Below are 6787 nucleotides of genomic sequence, written 5' to 3' on the forward strand. Positions count from 1 at the left end.
AGATATGAACTATTGTTAGAACGCCTAGACGATAGAGTTCAAAGCTAAAGAAAGATTTTATGACTTTATTATTTCACATGGATTTGAGTGAATATAGGTTTATTTACTCAAATGTGATATAAGTTGAATCTGTTTGGCTAGTTCAAAGATTCAGAAGTATAAAATCCACTTGGCAAGAAATCATAAAGATCTAGGTTAGATCATGTTGATGATTACTTGAGACCAAATATGATCATCAATGATTGTGTGTTGTAATTTCACAATCTAGGTCCATAAGATATGGCATATCTTAGTTGGAATAATCGAAGTCAATTAGTACTTGATTCGATCAATGATGAATCATAAAGAATTTTCCTATAATTTCTAAAACAAAATGCTCAACTACCACCTAACTAAACCAAATTCGTCAAAGCTATTGAAAAGTAATTTCAGAATATCTTTTCGATAATATATATCTAGAGAGTTGCTAAACTCAGTGGGAGCTTAGTGTTTGTTATTCAACAAACTAAGGCCCAAGTATAGATATATGTTTCATTGTGATTTATTCAAATGAGACACAAGGGTATTGTTTCTACCACGAATTTTTGAGAACATAATGTTTGTTTGCTCGAAATAATGTCTTTTTGGAGATTCGTTTCCAAAATGACAAGTGGGAGAAAATAGACCTCGAAAGTCTTCGAGGCGAACAACAAACATAAAACGGACATTCCGGAGGCTTTTCGAAGTGCTTCAGAAAATCCGAACTTATTCTTTAAAGACTTTAGAAGTGGCTTTAAAGAATAGATATCTCTTAGAAGACTTTACAAGTGCTTCAAGGAGAACAGAATATTCAAAGGACTTTCAAGTGGCTATTGATATTCTATTGTTTGATGTTCTATACCCAAGTAGGCATAGAATTCAAGTCACTGAAACTATGAGATTCTTCTATTAGATAGTGAAGAAACATAGAGATCAGGTCAATGAAACTATGAGATTCTTCTATTAAATAGTGAAGAAACCTACAACTTGCAGTCAAACTATTATCATGTAGATTAATGAGTTTGTGACTTGTAAGAAAGCTATGACGAAACCCAGATTCCCTAAAATGGTTAGAGGCCATATATAGACTCAAATGTTTTAAATGGTTAGAGGCCATAAAACATACTCAATGTTTTGATGACAAAATTGAAATTTTGTTGATTTGCAAGAATAGTTTCACACCTATTGGTTGCAAGTTTGTTTTAAGGATAAAAACCATCAAACATGGAATTGTGTTCACACACAAAGCTAGATTAGTTGCTAAAGGTTACAAGCAAATTCATGGCATGGATTGTGTTGAAACCTCATGCAAAATCGTAATGCTTAAGTCTATAATTCAAGCAATGATTGCATATTGGTACATATGGCAATTGGATGACAAAACGTATTCCTCAATCAAATGATGGAATACAATATGTACATGGTATGTCATAGAGTTTGTGGATCCAAATAAATGCTTGAAAAGGAAAGCTAGCTTATAAAATCTAAGTACAGATTTAAGCAAGCAATTGGGAATTGGAACTGTATTTTAGTAAAACTAATAAGTATTTTAGTTTCATAAAATATACATGATTCTTATAGATATATAAGAAGTTTAGTGGGAGTACTTAAAACTTAATTGGTCCTATGTGTATCACACACATATCTCTCTATTGTGAAATAACATTCAAATGCTAATGACTTAGATTTGAAATTATTCATCAATAATGGACCATGGCGAAACTTAGTACATACTGGGTATTAAGATCTATTTACTAAGATCTTATGATATTATTTTGGATTAAGTAATGGCATTTACCAAATCAAACACGAAAGTCTCCATTGGAGATATTCGACCCATGTGAATAAATCTAAGTAAAGGATGTTTGAACTATGTATAAGCATTTACTAAGTTAACATCAAAGAATCTAATGAGATTCTTCACCTATATTATATGTCAAAGAATTTAGCTGGATTCAGTATCTACTGAAATTGAATGAGCTAAAGTTACATGAATAGAATTCAATTGGGAATTATTCTACAAAAGAATTTATCATGTATGATATAATATTAGGATCGCCAAAAACGTATCGTATGACTTTAGGCATGACGAACATATACCAATCTCTATTGATCTAAGTGAAGACCAATTAGATTGAGATCAAGAAAAACTTATGGTACCTGAAAAGGTACATAGGATTACTTCTTGATTCAAGGAAATAAAGATATGCTAAATATTGATGCTACACGCATAAACACTGGCAAAGGATCAAGCAAGACCCTTTGGAGTTAACCATTGACAAGGACGAGCTAAAGAGCATCGTGTTTTGAAATGGCAACATGGATTGAAGACCATGAGTTGTTGCGTGGGAAATTAAATATGTTCTAAGATATAGCTGGAAAGTCTTCCACATATCTGTGAACTGCTTGGATAAGCAAATCCAAACAAAGCATCACTAGCAACCTAAACAGTTGAAGTAAAAGTACTTATTGCCTAAGAAGCAATAAAACAGAGTTGTTTATATTAATGAGTTCTTTATTGAACTTGGGTGGATCACATGTCTGCTAACTTGATGATTCTTCATTGCAAAATGCGTAGAACCACTATCGAAGTAAGAAAGACTAGATCACATAATAAACAAACTCAAAAGATCTTATCATCATATCTCGAAGAACATTCGATGAAAAGGATATTAAGATTGGCAAAGCATGATAACTAAACCTATGCAACAAGTGAGAAGCAACACTCACGTTGTAGCACTGGAAATCAAGCATAGCTTTGAATTCCATGAATTGTTTTAGAAGATGGGTTTGAGGCCCATGGTTGTAAAACATTGGGGTTGAACATTTATCATATATGAAATGTGTTTTCATATTCCATTTAATCTTGGTTTAGTATTAAATGATGAGTCCCTTCAATTTGACAATATATTCAAGATAGACTGTCAGGACCAGTCCTGTGACTAAGAAATGTCTATCAAGTGAACTTGAATGTCAAAGGTTGAAAATGGTCCCTAATCGGAGTTTTCTATAAAATTTGACGCATAGAAAACGTTAGACGATTAGAATGCAAGATGACTAGTAGTTCTGTTTCTTGAACTATGTGGACATGGCAATGTCATAATCATTTGCATAGATACTTACTTTGGGAAGACTAGTATCGGACAAGACCTATGAAACTTTACTGTAAGAGATGAAAATCTGTCATGAGTAAATTTCATTAAATTATTAGACACTAAATCCTCAATACCTGAGTGATTTGAGATTACTTGTTTGAGAACTGGTTGCTTTGACGTTGACCAACCGTCGCACCGTAAAAGGAGGCTATAAAGGCAACGCTCAGGTAATCACCTATCAAACGAAGTCTAATCTCAAGATCGCAAGATTGGGATTGTCCTCCCATAAATCGGGATGAGATGCTTAAAAGTTGTACAAGGCCACTCGGAGAGCTAGAAACTGTGAAATGCATGGCCGTGCTCGGATGAATCATAGGCTATGATTATCTGTTTATTTGATCAGTTGAACTCTGAAACCGAGGAACACCTCTGGACGTAATAAGGATGACAACTCTTACCTTATGTTCAAGAGCAAGCATCGAGCGACAAAGGAATTAGGAAATGCACACTTGTCCCTAAGGACAAGTGGGAGACTGAAGGAAATAATGCCCTTGGTCCAAGTATGCATTCTATGTTAAGTCTAATAAATGCGGTTCAGTATTAATTAACAAGTTAATAATTCAGTGAGATCAAGTGAGCTGAATGCCTAGCTAGAGGCCGCTTCAGTTCAAGTGGAATTAATGATATTAATCCACAGCTTACTCTTGACTGAACCCGTAGGGTCACACAAATAGTACGTAAACGGATCAAGTATTTAATAGCATTAAATACTCTATCTATGAATATTCGGAATCGACGGATCTTGGTTTCAGTGGGAGCTGAGATCGTCACAGGCAAGAAATGAATACTCCGGAAACGATGATATTGCCGGAAACGGAAATATGGATCGTATCGGAAATATAAATATTATCCAAGTCGTAGATGTTGCCGGAAACGGAAACATGGTACGTATCGGAAAATATTATCGGAAATGGAAATATTACCCGAATCGGAAATATTGCCGGAAACGGAAATATTGTCAGAATCGGAAATATTACCGGAATCGGAAAATAATTCCGGAAACGGAAATATTAAATATTTGTTCGGAACGGAAATTAATTCCGGAATCGGAAATGTTAAATATTGTTCGTATCGGAAATGAATTCCGGAATCGGAAATTTAATCGGAAGCGTATCGTACGAATAAGCATCGGACGAGGCCTGCCGGACGAGGGCCCAGCACGAAGCCAGGCCATCGCCCAGCAAGCCAAGCGCGCCACACAAACAGCCACGCCAGGCCCAGCGCAAGGCCAGGCCCAGCAGGCCGTGGCAGCGCGCACAGCGCGCGCAGCGCGCGCGGGTGCTTGCGTGGGCTTGTGGCTCGCGCAGGCCTCGCTGCGTGGGCTGCTGCTCGCACGCACGCATGGGCGGCCCATCGAGGCTGCCGTGTGTGTGTGCGTAAGTGTTTGTGTTCGTGCACGTTTCCTAAAACGTGCAGAGTTCGGTTAATGATTAAATTCCTAATTCTATTTGATAAAATAATTAAATTAGAGTTCTTGTAGGATTCTAGGTTTAATTAATTTGTATCTGAATAGGATTCCAATTCCCTTTCCATAACCCTATAAATATGTGGCCTGGGTTCACAATTTATAACGAGTTTTAAAAGTATTCAAAGTGAGTTTTTGAGAGAAAAATTCAGCCACACATCTTGCTCAAAAGTGCCGAAAATTCTAGTACATTAAGGGCGATTCTAGTTGGTCAATCTTAAGGCGGATCCGGACGTGCTGTGGACTATCTACGGAGGGACGACACTTGGAGTCCTAAAGACTTGTTCTTGTTCGGTTCGGGCGCAGCTAGGGAAGGCACGCAACAAAGAGTATGCATCTAAATTATGCTATATGATTATGTGTAAATAATATGTTGTCCTGGGTTAATGGTTGTTTCCGCATGATCTATGTAATGTCATATGTATCATAACCGAACAGTCTAGCCTTTCAATGTTAGTCTTCTACTCTCCTGCTCGAGTGCTTGACCGTTCTTGGTCCAAAGCAGGTTCGTCATCCTCTCGTCTTGAAAGACTAGCAAGTTCCTTCTCCCGCCGCTTGGGCAAGGGGAAGATTGATGAATGATTGCAAGGAAGGGCAAGGGGATAGTACTCAAGGTGCCAAGACTCAAGAGCATAGTCGCCCAACCCCAGATCTTTGTAGGCTTGATGTGTTTGAAATCGTATTTGTAGGAAATGTGTTTTAGAGTGTGTTTAGAAAATGTATTCAGAAAGTGAAAAGGCCTTGAACTTTGCTTCACTTGATTCCAACCTTGTAATCGAATTAGCTTTAATGGAGGCTTTAGAACCAAATAAAGTCATTGTGTTAAATTCCGCTTGAACATGCTTTTCATTTTATTTGCACATTTGGAATAAGAACAACAACAACAATTGAATTGAATTTTGAATTTTGATATGATTTTTAGGATGCCATTAATTGAGGAAACTTTGAATTTTTTTTTGTATTAAGGTGGCCGGGCCTCAGAATGAGGTTGCCTACGTGTCTCGTTAAGGAATCAGGCCAAACGTAGTTCTAACTTACAGAACTTTTGATTTTTGAATTTTTGAATTTTGAATTTTGAATTTTGAATTTAGACATAGAATTTCTTGAGCTGATCCAGGTTCGTCAAAGAACGGAACTCAGTCCCATCGACATCTGTTAATTCGATTGCTCCCCCGGAGAGGATTTTCTTGACGATGTATGGCCCACCCCAGTTAGGACTGAATTTTCCCTTTGGGTCCATGACGCTCTTGCGAAGGGCTTTCAGGACAAGATCCCCTTCCTTGATGTTTCCGGTTCTTACCCTCTTGTTGAAATGTCTGGCCACTCGGCGCTGATAGACTTGTACATGGTGAGCGGCTTGAAGCCGACGCTCATCGAGCATGACTATCTCGTCGTATGTTGATTGTACCAATGCAGTTTCTAGTATTTTGCTTTCGAGGACTATTCTTAGAGAAGGTATTTCCAGTTCAATAGGTTGTACCGCTTCCACTCCATAGACCAATGAAAATGTAGTTGCGCCAGTTGAAGTGCGAATTGAAGTTCGATACCCCCACAATGCAAAGTGCACCTTCTGGGGCCAGTATTTGTAACTTGTTGTCATTTTCATGATGATGGCTTTGACATTCTTGTTGGTTGCTTCGACTGCCCCATTAGTTTGCGGGAGGTAAGGAGAAGAACGGCGATGTTGAATTTTGTACTTGGTGAATGGATCTTCACACTCTCCTTGGAAATGGCTTCCCTGGCCACTAATGAACTCGGAGGAACGCCGTATCTGCATATGATGTTTTCTTGTATGAACTGGGCCACTTGCTTGGAACCCAAGACTTTGAATGACCTGGCTTCGACCCACTTGGTGAAATAATCGATTGCTACCAGTATGAATTCATGACCCCCGGTGCCTGTTGGAGTGACTTTGCCGATGACGTCGATACCCCAAGCTGAGAATGGCCATGGTGATGATTGAGAATATAGAAAGGATGGGGGAATGTACTTCAGGTTCGCACACTTTTGACAGATAGGACATTTCTTGACAAAGAAGTAGCAGTCCCGCTCGAGGGCGGTCCAGTAATACCGAGCCCTAATGACTTTGAGGGCCAACATCTTCCCATTCATGTGAGTACCACAGACCCCGGCATGTACGGTGTCCATG

The sequence above is a fragment of the Spinacia oleracea genome, chromosome 5, assembly GCF_020520425.1.
Source record: "Spinacia oleracea cultivar Varoflay chromosome 5, BTI_SOV_V1, whole genome shotgun sequence".
Classification (NCBI taxonomy): Eukaryota; Viridiplantae; Streptophyta; class Magnoliopsida; order Caryophyllales; family Amaranthaceae; genus Spinacia; species Spinacia oleracea.